Source organism: Canis lupus, chromosome 11 (assembly GCF_011100685.1).
Source record: "Canis lupus familiaris isolate Mischka breed German Shepherd chromosome 11, alternate assembly UU_Cfam_GSD_1.0, whole genome shotgun sequence".
In the NCBI taxonomy this organism is placed as follows: Eukaryota; Metazoa; Chordata; class Mammalia; order Carnivora; family Canidae; genus Canis; species Canis lupus.
This window is the reverse complement of record NC_049232.1, coordinates 66,187,101-66,203,880: the sequence shown is the minus strand read 5'-3', so window position 1 is coordinate 66,203,880 and position 16,780 is coordinate 66,187,101. Positions and strand designations below refer to the sequence as shown.

The 16,780-nt window shown below is 39.3% G+C and overlaps 1 long non-coding RNA gene across 1 annotated transcript in view; it reads left to right on the top strand.

The window, feature by feature from the left end:
• The window catches only part of LOC111097880, a 66,710-nt gene extending 50,773 nt beyond the window's left edge, over positions 1–15,937 (top strand). The window contains exons 7-9 of the long non-coding RNA XR_005367155.1: positions 13,873–13,921; positions 14,006–14,104; positions 14,603–15,937. This is a non-coding gene — a long non-coding RNA (uncharacterized LOC111097880). The remainder of the gene's footprint in view (positions 1–13,872; positions 13,922–14,005; positions 14,105–14,602) is intronic.
• Positions 15,938–16,780: the final 843 nt, after the last annotated feature.

Sequence of the window (16,780 nt, the reverse complement as noted above, 5' to 3'; positions counted from 1 at the left end):
CTCCCTGCAAAGCAGAGAGTCCAACTTGGGACTTGATCTCAGGACCCCAGGATCATGGCCTGAGCCAAAGGCAGATACTTAACTGATGGAGCCACCCAGGCGCCCTTACTATTGTATCTTTTAATCCATTCCCCCAACTTAAGCTTCTCCAAGTTGTCAGAGAGAGCTTTTGGACTTGACAATGAATGGTATTCTTCACTGATAGCCTCCTACTTACTTGACATTTCTCAGGTTCCATTTAATATACTGGACTGAATCAGGTGCAACAGGTTATCTGTCCCTGCTGCTTCTATTATGTTCACTGCTTAATAGCGGTTTCACCAGATAGTACATATCATCAGTGAGAATCACATATAGTCATTTATGTCAACTCTCTGAAAATCCTCACCCTTCTACTTTCACCTATTATGTCCTGGGGTTGGGGAAAAGGGTGCTGTTAATGGCTAGGGGCCATTGTGACATCTTTTATTATATCAGTAAGTCTGTCCCCACTTGTTAGTGTCTCTCTTTAGAAAGTGTGCACATGGAATTTCTTTATTTTCAGCTGCCAACCTGAATTACCATTTTAAAAAAAGATTTATTTAGTTATTTGAGAGAGAGAGAGAGAGAGAATGAGAACGCCCCAGTGGGGGGAGGGACAGGGTGAGAAGGAAAGAGAGAACCTCAAGCAGACTCCCCACTGAGCAGGGAGGCCGACATGAAGCTCAATCTCAGGACTCCGGGATCATGACCTGAGCTGAAGGTAGACACCCAACTGACTGAGCCACCCAGCACCCCCCATACTTGCTACTTTCTAATGCAATTGAACAGTAGTCTGTTTTCATTTCATCTGTGCATTCTCCTTTACATCTCATTGAAGATATCAATTAGAACTTTTTTTTTTTAAGTTCTGTTTAGTTTTCACCATTACTATTGTTACCCGAGGCCATTTTCTCTGATTTTTCAAAAGAAAAATCTTTTTGCCACTCTTCTTTTGGGTGGCAGTTTCTTTTCTTTTCTTTAGTTATTTTTCACTCTCCATTTATTATGAAGAGGGTTAGACTGATGAGCAATAGCCACATGGGTTTTGTTAATGATCTTGTTGGATCGTGTTTACTGTCCTTAGGTAGTTCTTTGCCCTCCACTTCCCTCCTTGGGTAGGGCAGGTAAATGTAGGGATCCTGGATGAAGGGAATTGGCTGGCCTGGGCTAGAAAAGTTTCATCTTTTCAAGATAGAAGCAGACCTGAAGAATGCCCTCAGAACTGCCCTTTTAGTGAATTCTTGGGTGCCCAAACCCCACCCAGTTTACTTTATTACTTGCCCCAAGCGAAGTTCAGGTAAAACGAGGTACACAGGGTACTCCAGGTATGCTTTCAACATTCTGTGGTTTGCTCTCTGGTGACTGACTGATCCTCAGTTTGCCTATTCACCTAATCTTTGTTCATGGGATCCCAGGGACATTGACATCTGGTTAAAAATATAGTTGCTGGGATGCCTGGGTGGCTCCCTTCGGCCCAGGGCGTGATCCTGGAGTCCCGGAATCGAGTCCCACATCGGGCTTCCTGCATGGAGCCTGCTTCTCTCTCTGCCTGTGTCTCTGCCTCTCTCTCTCTCTCTCTCTGTGTGTATGTGTGTGTCTCTCATGAATAAATAAAAATCTTTTTAAGAAATGTAGTTGCTGCTGGGTAGCAGGAAGGAGTTACCATGGTGACTAAGCATGAGTGAGGTTTTACGGATATACAGAGCTATCCCCCTACCCCTACCCCCATGTAGTTTTGTGGTGGAAACTTTATTTAGCAGAGTTTAAAAAATTAATTCCAGGGGATCCCTGGGTGGCTCAGCAGTTTGGCGCCTGCCTTTGGCTCAGGGCGGGATCCTGGAGTCCCGGGATCAAGTCCCCCGTCAGGCTCCCGGAATGGAGCCTGCTTCTCCCTCTGCCTGTTTCTCTGCCTCTCTGTCTCTGTCTCTCTCTCTCTATCATAAATAAATAAATAAATAAATAAATAAATAAATAAATAAATCTTTAAAAAAATTAATTCTGGTATAGTTAACATACAGCATTGTATTAGTTTCAGGTATATGATATAGCAATTCACCACTTCCATGTATTGCCCAGTGCTCATCAAGATAGTGTCTTCTTAATCCCCTTCACCTATTTCACCCATCCCCCCACTGACCTCCCCTCTGGTGCCCATCAGTTTGTTCTCTATAGTCCAGAGTCTGTTTTTTGATTTGTCTCTCTTTCTTTTCCTTTATTTGCTTTATTTCTTAAATTCCACACATGAGTGAAATCGTATGATATTTATCTTTCTCTGACTGACTTGCTTAGCATTATACTTTCTAGTTCCATTCATGTTATTGTAAATGACAAGATTTCATTCTTTGTTATGGCTGAGTAATAGTCCATTATATATACCTATGTATCTTTATCTATATCTATATCTATCTTTTTTTTTTAAAGATTTTATTTATTCATGAGAGGGAGTAAGAGAGAGAGAGAGAGGGAGAGAGAGAGAGAGAGAGAGAGAGAGAGAAAGGAAGAGACATAGGCAGAGGGAGAAGCAGGCTTCATGCAGGAAGCCCGATGTGGGACTCGATCCTAGAACTCTGGCATCTCGCCCTGAGCCAAAGGCAGATGCCCAACCGCTGAGCCACCCAGGCGTCCCTATATCTATATCTACCATATCTCTATCCATGCATCTATCAGGGGATGCTTAGGCTGCTTCCAAATTTGGTTTTGTAAATAATGCTGCAATAAACATAGGGGTGTATATATCCCTTCAAATTAGTGTTTTTGTAATCTTGGAGTGAATATCTTAGTGCAATTACTGTATCATAGGGTAGTTCTAATTGTAAGTTTGGGGGGAACTTCTATACTTTCTTCTACGGTGGCCGCACCAGTTTGCATTCCCACCAACAGTGCAGGAGGGTCCCTTTTTCTCTACATCTTCACCAACAGTTAGTGTTTCTTGAGGTTTTGATTTTAGCTATTCTGACGGGTGTGAGGTGACATCTCATTCTGGGTTTGATTTGTGTGTCCCTGATGATGAGTGATGTTGAGCACCTTTTCACATGTCTCCTGCCCACCTGTATGTTTTCTTTGGAGAAAGGTCTGTTCGTGTCTGCTGCCCATTTTTAATTGGATTATATTTTGTGTGTGTGTGTTGAATTGTATTGGTTGTTTATATATTTTAGATACTAACCCTTTATTAGATATGTCATTTGCAAATATCTTCTCCCACCCAGTAAGTTGTCTTTTCATGTAGCAAAAATTTTTTTTTTGTAGCAAAATTTTTGACTCCACTCTACTTTAGAAGCCTGCTACACAGAATTATCCATTTTATTTATTTGAGCTGTCCTCACCACATGAAATCTGGAAATACACTCCAGAATTGGCCACTCTGTATGAAGGGCTCAAGTTTAGTGGACTTTATATTCATTACTGTAGTATAATGGTTAATCACAGTGCTTACCACTTCCATAGCCCTATCTAAGAAAAACTGTTCTGTCTATATTATGCCCCACAAATGAAGGGGGAAAGCCAGGTGTATTTTACAGGTTAGGAGCCTCCCCTTTATCTCACTACATTTTAGTTGTCAGGAAGGACAGAGGTTATCTAACCCAAAGGTAGCCAGTCCTATAAGGAGGCCTGAAACAAAAAATTTGTCCAAATAGGGATTAGCTGGGCCAATCGGATTCTCACTCTCAATAATTCAAGTGAAATAGGGTGAGAATCAGGCAGTGGCAGGAAGAACAGAAGAAATGATGATGTTCAGGGAACATCATCAACTTAAAGTTACAAAGAAGCAGAAAACATTTTACTTAAATAAAAGACTTATCATGAAGGGTGATGAATTTAGTTGATTGTAGGAAAAGCAAGAAGACACAGCAGGAGCAGACATTGTGACAACAACTCAGTCACATTAAAGGTGTGCTTTAGAGTATCTACCAACCTGCTGCTCCCAGAGATCCAGCTCCGTCTTCACGAGATCTCTCACAGCTGCAGACTGCACCTGGACTGAGGTGTGGTTATGACAATCGTAGCCTCTGACTTTTGGGGGAAAATGATTGGGTTCTTAATCATCAAACCACACACACTTCCAAAGGTGAGAAAATAGAAAAGTGTCAGATATTTTATGGGAAAAAATTTCTCAACTTTCATTTTCCCCCCTCTTCTTGATGCACTTAAAATGCATGGGAAAGGGGTGCTGGGTGGCTCAGTTGGTTAAGCATCTACCTTCCACTCAAGTCATTACATCCAGCTCCTTGCTTAGCTGGGAGCCTGCTTCTCCCTCTCCCTCTGCTTGCTGCTCTGCCAGCTTGTACACAGACACACAATACTCTCTCATAAATAAATAAATAAATAAATAAATAAATAAATAAATAAATAAATATTAAAGATTATAGGGAGAGATATGGTGTCCTGTTCCGAAATATTTGGGAGAATTGTTAGCAGAGTGAGTGCCATCCTCCTGATGAACCCAAATGACACTGACTTACCCCTGATAACATCTAAGCAGTCAAGTCCAAGAAATGAACCAAAATGAAGTTCTCATACTTGATGGGCTTCCTTCTTCATATTTAAGCAGAGATATTTTCTCAATATTGTTTGATAAAAGTTTCAGCTTTGTTGTAAGAGGACAAAGCACTAAGGTGATGGCTGCATTAGTTGGTGAAGCTTGAAGATCAAAGATCCTGGCCAGATGGAGTGTGATTGAGGAAACATTATGGATTGGAAATGATCTGTTATGAAAGAGTGGAAGAGAAAACAGTAAGATTCAGAAAATAGAAATATTCGAGTAGAGGTTAAGCTGCTATATAAAAAAAGAGAATCCAAAATATAGGAGCTTCAATAACAGAACTGTTTCCCTGTCACGTGACAGTCTAGTGCTGAGTGGCCCCGGTCGGTGGGGCAGCTCTCCTCTCTTCAGTTAGTGATTCAAAGACACTGTTTCTTTCATCCTGTTGGTTCTCTGGTCCCTAGGGTGTTGTCCTTGCTGATTGTTTGAAATCGAATCAAGCTAGAAGATGGAGAGCAAGCAATGTCCTTTAAAGCAAATGATGTAGAAATTGCACACATCTCTCCCACGCACACTCTTCCACCTCCGTTAGTGTGAACCAATCACATGATTGTAACTGACCGCAAAGTTGGCTTGGAAGCAGGGACTCTAGCTGAACATCCCTGTACCCAGCTAAAATGCCACTCCTGGGAATAAGAAAAGTTGAGGGTTTCTGGTGACCACTGGTCGCCTGCCACACCAGGCTAATCCCTATATAGGGAACACATTTTGTGGAAAGTAGAGAAACTCAGGTCAGTGCCTTTCCCTAAGGCACAAAGCATCTTTGTGCGTTACTGGCTAAAAGGTAAGTCTCTGAAATCTGTCACAATAACATAAATGAAACTTTTTAGTTACTACCTTTTGAAATTGTTTTCTTTTCAACTTTATCCCCAAGGATTCTGTGTGAAAGTACAGAACATTTTCTTTGCCTTTCTAGGAAGGGCAATCTAGACCCTCTCTTTTAATGCCCTGAAAGATTAGCTCTGCTCAGGGATATCCTTAAATCCCAACCTTTTTGTTTTTCTCCAGAGCCTTCTTCAAGGGCTCCATTGTTTCCCCGCACAAAGGAACACAAAGCAAACTCTCCAAAGGGGCCCGGGACCCTTAGTGCTTTCCTTCTGTCAGAACTCCTTGGGCAGCTCAAAAAGCTTAAATACAGATTAGACTTTTTTGGCTTATGTAAGTTAAAACATCGAGGGACAGACTGTAGGTACAAAGTTCAAATGATCCAGGGGTTCAAATGATGTCTGCAGGATATTATCTCACTCCCTCTCTGTCCCTGTATGCTACTTTTCTGAGTGTTGGCTTACCCTTTTGGCAAGTTCTCATTCGTGGTGGCCTCTGACATTTTAGGTATTCAGTCTCACAGCTCCAATTGTAGCAGGAAAGGAGAATATATTCCTTTCTCATCAGCTCAAGCAAAAGTACCCAAGATTGTACATCATTGGCTCTGAGAGGATCATTGGCTCATCTCTGAATTGATCAATGTGACTATGGAATTGAATTCTTTCAATGGCCGGGACCACATCAGAGGAAAAGGTTAAGTCAACACAAAACAGTAGAAATGTATATCAAGGTGTTGTTAGCAGAAGGGAGCATGGATGTAAAGGCAACAAAATGAGGACAGATGTCTACTACTGCATCCATTTTCCTATGGCATTGATGAATCAGAACTAGTCTTAGGATGATTTTTAAATACTTGCCTGTGAGCAAGGATATTTTCCTAAAGCCCTTTGAACTACTTGGTTTCCCTGTAGTGTACCTTGGTTTCCTCTTACAGTGCCATACTCCAAACGTTTGTCGTTGTCATGTCCATGTCCTTTCACCTTGAGGGGAGGCATATGCTTTCTCACCAGGACCTACTGATCATGACTTGTATCACAGTAATTGCCATTTTGCAATTATAACTCCTTGTAGTTTTGGTTTTATAGTCCATTTGCATTTTCTGTAACTTCATGCTGCGCTTTATTTCTAATGCAAATGAATGGCTTAAAAAAATCATGACCTACCTTAAGGTAATGGGGAATATCAAGACTGGAGCATTCGCAGCAAGAGTAATATGTAAGGGATTTCAGGAAAGAAAACCTCCTTTATTTCATAAACAGAATAATAGATCTCTCCAAATATAGTTTGACTGGTCCTGTTGATAGGTTGTTATACACCCTGGCATATTCTCTAAGGTTTGCAATAGATAAGACATATGCCACAATCATAACAAGAGCCTGTTTACATTAGTGAAGACTAAATATGGAGCAAGGAATCTAGTTTTGTCACTGTTCTCTTGGAACAAGCTAGATTAGTTACGACTTAAATGATGTGATGTGGGGTGAAGTGGTTCAGAGCACAGACTCAGACTTTTTCCCCTAGGTTGACATCTTACTTCTACCACTGCCTTTTTGACCTTAGGTAAGTTACTTGACTTCGCTTTTCCCTAATTTCTTCATCTATAATATGGAAATAATAATAATATTGACTTCACAGAGCTGATGTGGTACTTATATGAGTTAATATGTATAAAATGTATAGGATAGTTAAAACTGCAAAAGTAATGTGAGAGCCATGGAAGTACACAGTAAGAGCTTTGTTTGCTATTATTATTTAATTTTTTAATGAATATTCACTTATAAATATTCAAGGAACAAAGTGAGGGAAGCATTATTCAGTAGCACGTTCCTTGAAGAGAACAACCAAAGCACAAAACCCACATTTTCGTTTTATGAATCCTGCCTAAATTATCCACATCTGAGTAAGAAAGTGGGAATGACATACTAATGGAAAAACAGGCTAATAAGCCTCCCCTAGTTTCATATTCAAGGGGTGGAATAATTTATGGGAAAGCTCTCAAGGCTTCTAAATGCTGCAATCAAATCACTATATGGAGAAAGCTACAAAATCAAATTCCAAACAATGAAAACATCAGTTTCTTAATGGAACAGTTCCAACCATCTGGCATTCATATGTTGTTTGCAGGGGCGGTTATTGTGCAGACATAATGACCCAGTCCCACTCCTAGGCAAGAAGCTTTCATGAAGGAAGTTTACCCTGGCCATTTGTGGCTGGTTAATATTACCAGAAGAGTTTTTTTTTTTTAAACTGTTCCACTGTTAATGTTTCAAATTCAGACTTTTTTTGGAGAGAGAACACAAAAAGAAGGAGCCGCAAATATATTTGTAGAGTACAAGAGGGTGGGCAGATTTCAACATCTCAGAAATAAAGTTTTCTTCAAGGCAATTTTTAAAAAAGAGGTGCCCAGTTACATAAGCTAGATACAATCTAGATGATCAGTTATCGCTTCCAAATAGGTTGAAATTAAATATTGGATAATTCTCTTACTGTACCTTAAAAACTCATTTTGAATAAAACTGGAAGTAGAAATTAATGACATTTCATTTTTTACTTGAGTGAACTGCCAATTTTGTTAGTGTATTATTTCCCCCTTTGCTTTGGAACTTGACCTACAGTTCAAGGTTCATTCATTTACTTAAACTTAATCCAACAAGTATTTACTAAGTGTTAGATACTGAGTTAGGCATACATGTGACAGAGTGTAAAAAGATGAGTTTTTAAGAAATGGGAATGGGGGGCACCTGGGTGGCTCAGTCGGTGAAGCATTTGCCTTCAACTCTGGTCATAATCCCAGAGTCCTGGGATTGAGCCCCGCATTGGGCTCCCTGCTCAGCAGAGAGTCTGTTTCTCCCTCTCCCTCTGCCCCTGCATGGGCATTCTCTCTTTCTCTCTCTCTCTGAAATGGAAACTGGTGGGTTATGAGAAGGGCAGGTTGATATAAAATGTTAACAGTGAGAGTTTTTTGTTTGTTTGTTTTCCCAAAGATGATTAGGTAAGATGAAAAAGAAGATGGAAGACAAGAGAGATATGCAAGAAAATTTAAAATTCAATGTAAATAAAATTTATATTGGAGTGATTAAAGAGAAAAAATGCTGTGGATAATGGAATCAATAACATGAATTTCACACATTATAAGCTCTCCTAGGATGCAGGGAGAAAAGGCAAAGAGATAAAAATGATAAGAGAGCAAGTGAATGGAGAATAGAGAACAAAGAGCCAGTGTATGGATAGGGAGAAGGAGACAAAAAAAAAAAAAAAAAAAAAAAAGAAGCAGCAGCAGCAAAAACACAATTAACTATGTATGTAGTAGAAGAAAACTTTCCTGAACTTATTTTATAAAAGTTTGAAAACCTATTTGTAAACCTATTGCATAAAAATCTATTTTTGTAGATATGAAGGGGTTTCGAGGTTATAATGTAGTTTTTTTTCTTTTTGGGGAGGGAACAGAAAACATTCAAAGATATGCAAAGACTACAGCATATACCACCCTTAAAGCCTTGATGAGAAATGTAAAAATTAGTTCAAGTGACTGAGTATTGTACCAATTTGGGAGCATTTAAAAATTATTATTAAAAGAAAAGAATAAAATAAATACATTAAGCATTCAGCACTAGAAACTAAAGAGAATTATAAAATTAACCGAAGGAAGTCAGTAGGAAGGATTTCACTGTAAACAAAATACTTAATGAGATACTTAGCAGAAAATGAAAGCATTGATAAATAGATCCTGGATCTTTTTTTTAAATGAAAAGTAAAGAAAAAAAAAAAAAGAAAAAAGAAAAAAGAAAGCTTTAGCAAAGCAAATCATTTTCTAAAAAAAGTTTTTATTTATTCATGAGAGACACAGAGAGAGAGGCAGAGATATAAGCAGAGGGAGAAGCAGGCTCTCCTTAGGGAGCCTGATATGGGACTCGATCCCAGGACCCCAGGATCACAACCTGATAGCCAAGGGCAGATGCTCAACCACTGAGCCACCCAGGTGCCCCGCAAAGCAAATCATTAACAAAAATAAAATATTAATTTATAGTACTAGGATAAACAAAGGGGTAAATACCCTCACAATTCCAGTCTAAGCAATTTTAAAATCTCAACAAAGTGACTATTACATGACAATTTTTTAAAGATCAGTAGTAACTTAATTTTAAAAAGACAGTAACTCTGAAATATACTTGTTACAGGCTGAGTTCTCTGGGAAGTAGTTGCTGGGGCTGAGCTGGGAGTGCAAAGAGTTTGCTGGGGAGGAACATCTATGAAAAGAAAAGGTGGAGAAGCAGGATAGGGCAAGGGGAGCCATCAGACCATGATACAGAACCAACAAAGTTTTTGCAGGCCTTACATGGGTCTTGGGACCAAAGCCGGTCCATTAGAGAAGATCCACATTGGGACTTGTATCACCTCCTTGCTCAGTCATTGGCCATGGCCCACTGTGAGACGAGCATACTCTTGATTAACACTTTGCTTCTTGGTTGGCTGAAGGGGATGTCGTAGGAAGAATGTGGCCTCATCTCAAAAGCCACAGAGGATGCTGGAAGTGCTACAAGCCTCAGATTATCTTTGCAACTGGTCAGTGAGTTCTGTCTTGAAGCAAATCTGGATGGCACGTCTTCACTCGTGCTGTAGAGCACCTGCTCTGCGTGGGTTCTCTTCTGCAGACTTGAGGTAGCAGCACCTCCAGGTATTGGGTGGGCCTCTTTTCCTGAAGAGGGAGATGAGGGGGGCTGGCTAGAACTGTTATCACTACAGTTTGCCTTAGGGCCACAACTGGTACCCAGCTGCTCCTCCACTCCTCTGGCTCCTCCCCCTTGTACCTTCTAAATCCCCTCATCCTCAGCTAATATGTCCACCAGTCTTGGTAACGTAACTCATGGTGGGACTCAGATCCTTAGCCTGGTGAGAGTACAGAACCTCTTCCACGCTGGAGATCCCAGAATTGTATAGAGGGAAGCACAAAGTCCCACAGTGGGTCATTGACAGTGATGGTAAGTGGGGTCACTTTGTGTGCCCTCTAATTTCAGGAACCTGTGTGTTTCTCCTGTTGGTGATAAAGCATCACATTAAGTTCTCTGCTCCAATGCAGAGACTGCATCCTGAGAGAGTTCTCCATCCTTGCAGAGTCCTGTCTCCAAGTTCGTACTTCAGCTGTGTTCTTCAGCAGCTTCTTCATCCCTTCACAGGAAGCTTCTGGCAAGACCCTTGATGCACCTTCTTCACTGTAAACTAAATGCCTTGGTTGAATGTTGTATGGGACTCCGAGCCTGTGGTTCAGGCATTCCATAAGTTCTGGATAGTGATGCTAGCTGAGGCCCCAAGGGCAGGAATGGCAATGGCCATATAGATGTTTATTCCTTGGAATATTCCACAGCCCTTCTAGCTTGGAAGAGGCTCAACCTAGTCAACTTGCCACTAAGTTGCCAGTTGGTGTCCTCAAGAAATGGTCTGTACTAGGAGTTCTGAGTTGGTCCATGCTTATGTCCATACTTGGGCTTGGAGGAGGTCTCCGTAGCTGGCATTTTGGACATTTAGGAGCAGCACCAGAAAAGTCAGCTTTGGTATGTGGGAGTCTATAGCCTCCCTCTCTGCCATGGTGGCCCCTTCATTCATGTGTCCACTGTGCTGTTGACAAAGGCTGGCTCAGCATTCCTGCTTGTGGAGAAGTGTGGAAATTCTACTTCTTCCCTCTCCTTTATCAGTCAGAAGAATTATGGAAGGAGGAGGATCACGTTCATTCAACTTCATCTTGGAATAGATTATGATGCTGAGTGTAATTTATACTTGCCAAAACCTATCCCTAATGGGTCAGGTCTAAGTTTCTACAAGTCAGTCCTGATCTTGTTCTGGGACAAAGTCCAGTTATAGTTATTGTTGTTAACCTTTCAGAAACTTAAAGTCTCAGAAATGGGCCTTATTATTTATTTATTTTTTTAAAAAAATATTTGAATGGTTCTCATTTATTTAGAATAAAGACTGAAATTCTTACCAGCCTACAAGAGTAGCATAATGATCTGGCAACTGCCTATTACTCTTGTCTTGTTTCGTGCTTCTATTTCCCCCTTGCTCATGGCTTTCTTTCTTTTATTTTTATTTTTCTTACATTTTTTTAATTTGAATTCAATTTGCCAACTATAGTGTAACACCCAGTGCTCATCCCATCAAGTGCCCTCCCCTGTGCCCCGTCACCCAGTTACCCCAAGAAATGGGTTTTAAAGATAACTTTTCATAGATATTGTTCTAGATCTTTTCTTGGGAATTAGAGATAAGTCAGCTTCATCAGCAAATTCTATCAAGGCTCAATGGCCTTTTCTTCTGATCATACTGCACTGTCTCAGGAGTTTTAAAGTGTTCTGTGTTACTGTTTCAAACTCCTTATAGTCCATCTGCATGGTGCAAACTAGCAGTGACTCCTGCGAGGTTACCTCTTGTCTGCATAGTAATCCTCCCAAGGTTGTGGCCACATCTTATATTAAATTGGTTCCTATTCTAAGGTTTGTAATCTTTCCATGGTGCCCACATGAGGTGGCCAAGGATTCTTAGCAGTTATGAATAAGGGCTCCAGCCTTAGTTGGTGTTGTGGGCAGAATTGTGTCTCCCCAAAATTTATATGTTGAAGTACCAACCCTGCAGAATGTGACTATATTTGGAGATAGGGCCTTTAAAAAGATAACTCAGGTAAAATGAGGTTCATATGGGTGGGTTCTGGCCCAAAAAGGCCAGTGTCCTCATAAAGGGATTAGGACACAGACACGCACAGACTACGGGGAGACCAAGTGAAGACATATGGAAAAAACTATCATCAGCAAGCTTAGGAGGGAGACCTCAAAGAAACAACCATACCAACACCTTGATCTTGAACTTCTAACCTCCAGATCAGTGTAACAACACGTTATTGTTGTTTAAGCCACAAACACTATATACTATTTTGTTCTGGCACCGCCAACAACCTGATATAGTGGATGTGAATCTCAATCAATGAACTTAGATATTCAAGAAGTATTTTCCTATATTTCAGATTAAATTCTTACTCTTGATCTCCCATTCTTCAGGGTTGCCAGGTAAGCATGAGCTCAGTTCTTTTGGAGTTTTCTTCCATTCTTAGGGAATGAACTATACACATGTATCCAGCTCAGTTATCCTTCCAGAGTTTTGTATAATGTCAGTGTGTTGCAGGGACTCATCTACCTAAGGCCCATTTGGTTTTAGAGCTTGCCTCTAAGACTTCCTTTGTCCAAAGTCCCCTGTTGCTGTGTCACCTGTGAGACATAAGCATCTGTTACTAAGCTGTTCTAGATCTTATCTACCTGAACACATCTTGAAGTCTTTTCTTTTCAAGGGTGTTGCTTGGAAAATTTGCTAGGAAGAAGGGCAGAGGTGCCTTCTATTCTTGGGATACACAAACCTTTCTCTGTCACTCTCCTTCTCCAAGAGAACTGTTTTTCTTTCAGGCCTATACATATCACTCTATGCCTATAAATCTTTTTATCCTAAGAGCTTAGACTCTCTGCAAAGATTTTTGGCTCTTTTGTTCTCTGTTCTGCACACCTTCCTGGGCAATGAGCACAGAGAAGAAAACATTGAATAAAAATCTTAAAATGTGGTCCTGTCATATAATTAGCATATCCCACTAAGGGCAGAAGAAACTATACACTATTAATTATAGAAATATATTCCATGGTTACACAGAATTAAGATAATATCACAGGCTTTATACATAGGAGTAATCTACTGACTTATTATAAAGTTAATTTTTCTTAGGACATGTTTGTTATGTGTCTTGGTTTTACACGGGAGCATAATTGCTTTCTGCTCTCAGGTGTCGTAGTGCCTATATGTGTCTAATCACAACAGTAGCTCCCAGAGGATGTGATGGCTGAGCATTATTCCATGTTTGTTTTAGGAATATTATTGTGTGGATAGATTCAAATCATTTCACATACATGTAAAAATATAGCATTTAGGCATAATCTACAAACAATAAATTACAATGATCTTAAATGTTCGGTTCAATGAGTCTGGGCAATTATATACACCCATGTTACCACCACCCAAAGCAAGATATAGGACATTTCCTTCACCCCAGGAATTCACTCAATCTCTATTCCCAAGGCAATCATTGTTCTGTTTCTAACATTATAGAGGAATTTGGCCTGTTCTAGAACTTCACAGAAATGAAAGCATACAATATGATTCTGTCTTATGTGTGTCTTCTTTTGTTCAGCATGTTTTTGAGATTAATCCATATTTTTGGGTATATCAGGAGTTTGTTCTTGATGTCACTCATTCATCTTCCAAGCATGTCCTTTTTTTTTAGACCTTTGGAATTTACCGTGTCTCTGCTTCTGGCAGAGTATATGTTGGCAGAGGCATTCGGTACAATGTAATCAGTGCTTCATCAAGCAGAGTTTGGGCACAGGTGTAACATCTCTAACTTGCCCACTATTGGAGAATGCCCACTCCAGAAGGCAGTACATCAGAATTTCTTCTTTTCTCAGGTCAATCCACAGAGGTCACTGATCAGCTGAGAATACAGCCAAAATGTGTGTGAGTATATAAATTAGTTAAGCCAAGTTAACTGATAGATTGCTCACATTTATTGGTTCGAAGAACAAGAAATTTCTTTTTCAGGTAAAAGTCCGGAGAGGGTGTTCATATCAGTAGATAGGCTCTCCTCCATACGGACACTAAGGTGTCAGGACTTCGTCATCTTCAACCCATGGCTCCAAGGTTGGTGTGGGCATCACAACATCCCAGTCAACCAAAAGGGACAAAGACCATAAGGAAGCACTTGTGAGGGAATTTTATAGATAGTCCCAGACTTGCCAGAAGTCACTTATGCTCAGATTCTACTGGGGAGAACTGAGCTATGTGGCCTCAGCTACCTATAAGAGAGGCTGGGAAATCTAGTCTAGCTGGTGCCCAAGAAGGCAAGAAGGGATATTACTGTAGTCAGAGGCCTCTGCTACAATATGTATGCTCCACATTTATTTGTAGAGCAGTTTCATGGCTCTGATTAGGTTGTCAAAGTGGTCTACACCCAAAAATGTTTCAGAGCCTCCTGTACCACTAGTACTGCTGCTTTTACCTTGCTCTCTACAAGGTATAAGGGCTATGAAGTCAAAACAACAGAGATGACAAAATACGCCTGACTTAGGAAAACCCTCTGCCCTACTTCTGCCCAGGGCGGCCCAGGGCTGTTCATATCCCTTGGAATACCCTTTGCAGGGCTTGAAGCAGACGTCATATCGACTACCAGAACTCACAGGATCCAGCATATTGGAATCAAATTTTTTTGAAAGAAAAGACATCTGTTTATGGTTTGTAGTTTTTGTGCTTTGTGTAAGGACTTCTTCTCTACCCTGAAATGATGAAGATATTCTGAAAATCTGGAGGTTTTGCCTTGCTAGTAAGATCATTAAGAACGTACTTTTGTTTACAGTGTGAGGTAGGGATCTCATTTTTAAAAATATAGAAAAGAGAGTGCTAATTATCTCAGCACCATTAATTAAACAGATCATCTTTGATTAATTTGCATTGACTTATCTGTCATTTGTATGTATGGTTCTGTTTCTGAACCTACTATTTTCTTTCACTAGATTATTGAATGACATAATAGACCTTGCAGGTCTATGCGGTTCTGTTTTGGAACCTGCTTTTTTTGTTCATTAGATTATAGACCAATCACTGTACCAATACCACATTCTTACAATATGAAGCTTTTGATATCAAAAGGGAAAATTTTCCCTCCCTATGCTTCTCCAGAATTGTCTTGGTCATTCTTGGCCTCTTCCAATTCCTCATGAATTTTGGAATCACTTTGTCAGGGTCTATGAAAGATCCTATATTATAATTTGGAGTAAATTGTTTTGGGGTCATGGAATCTTCTCATCCATGAACATGATGTATCTCTCCATTTATTTAGGCTTTTCTCTGTATTTCAATAAGGCTTTATAATTTTCACCACAGATACTATGAGTTTTTATTCAAGTTCTAAGATTGGTTGCTACTATGAATGAGACCTTTAAGAATTTATAATATCTAATGGGCTATGGCTTCTTTGTATATTGACCTTTTATTCAACAATGCTGCTAAGCTCTCTTATTTGTTCTATTAATTCATTAGATTTGCTTGAATTTCTTAGCAGATAACTACATCATCAATAAATCATATTTTCTTGTTTTTTTTGACCCTTATAGCTTCTCATTTGTGTGTGTGTGTGTGTGTTATTGGCAAGGGGCTTCAGTACAATGCTGAGTAGAAATGGTAAAGATGGTAAAGCTGTCCTTAATGTTTAATGAATTAAGATTAAGAATAATGTTTCTAGAAATAGGTTATTGGTAGCAACTCTTTATTGTATTTAGGACATTTCTTCCTTTCCTAGTTTGCTAGGATTTAAAAAAAAATAAATGAATGGCAAATTCCTTTGTATTTTCTAATATTAAATCGTCCTTATATTATGGTGTCAAACTGATGTGCTTATGAAGTATATATTTTTAAAACCCATGCTGAACTGGGTTGAATAACATTGTATTTAAGAATAATATTTTTTAATGCCTTTTGAGATTGGCTAATAATTTTCCTTTCTACATTTTTTTCTGATTTTAGTATTAAGATTTTATTAGCTCATAAAATCATCGAGATGCTTTCCTTCTTATCTTTGAACCATTTGAAATAGAGAGTGTCTATGAAGATTTCATAAACCTTTCTCACTAAATCTTTGAGCTTTCTTATAGGTAGATTTAGAAATGGGAATTCAGTTTATTTAATGGTTATAAATATATTCATGTTTTAAATTTTTTGAATCAATAGTTTTTATAATTTATATTTGGTAAGAAATATTTATTTTCACTAAGTTTTTAATGTTCAGAAAGGATGTATTACTATACTATTCTCTTAGAATTAAAAAAATTCTACTGAAACTATAATTATAGTCTCATTCATAGTCTTATTTTTTCCTCCACTATGTATTTTTTTTAGCAATTTACCTCTTTTTATTTTTGTTTTATGACCCTTTCTATGACTTCTTTGTATAAAGGTCTATTGCTAGCTCTAAAATTATACATGTAACACATGTTTTTTTTTCTTCTTCATTTGCTTTTTTCTTCTCTTTTTGTTTTCTAGCAAAGCCTTTTTTACTTGGGTGAGGAAGACCACGGGAAAGCAATTGCTAGGCCTTGATTGCTTCACACTACCTAGATTATTTGTGCAGAAATGTGTGGTGAGAAGCAGGTGAGCACAGAGGCACCACATTGAGGGTTTTCATTTCATTGCAAGGTAGCCCTCACACTAGGCTGCTGGGCACACAATCCCAATGTCTCCTCCCCATTCCTGGAGTCTCCTTATGCACTTCTACCCTCAAGAGCATTTTGTTTTGTTTTGTTTTCTATTTTTGTTTTTGTTTTA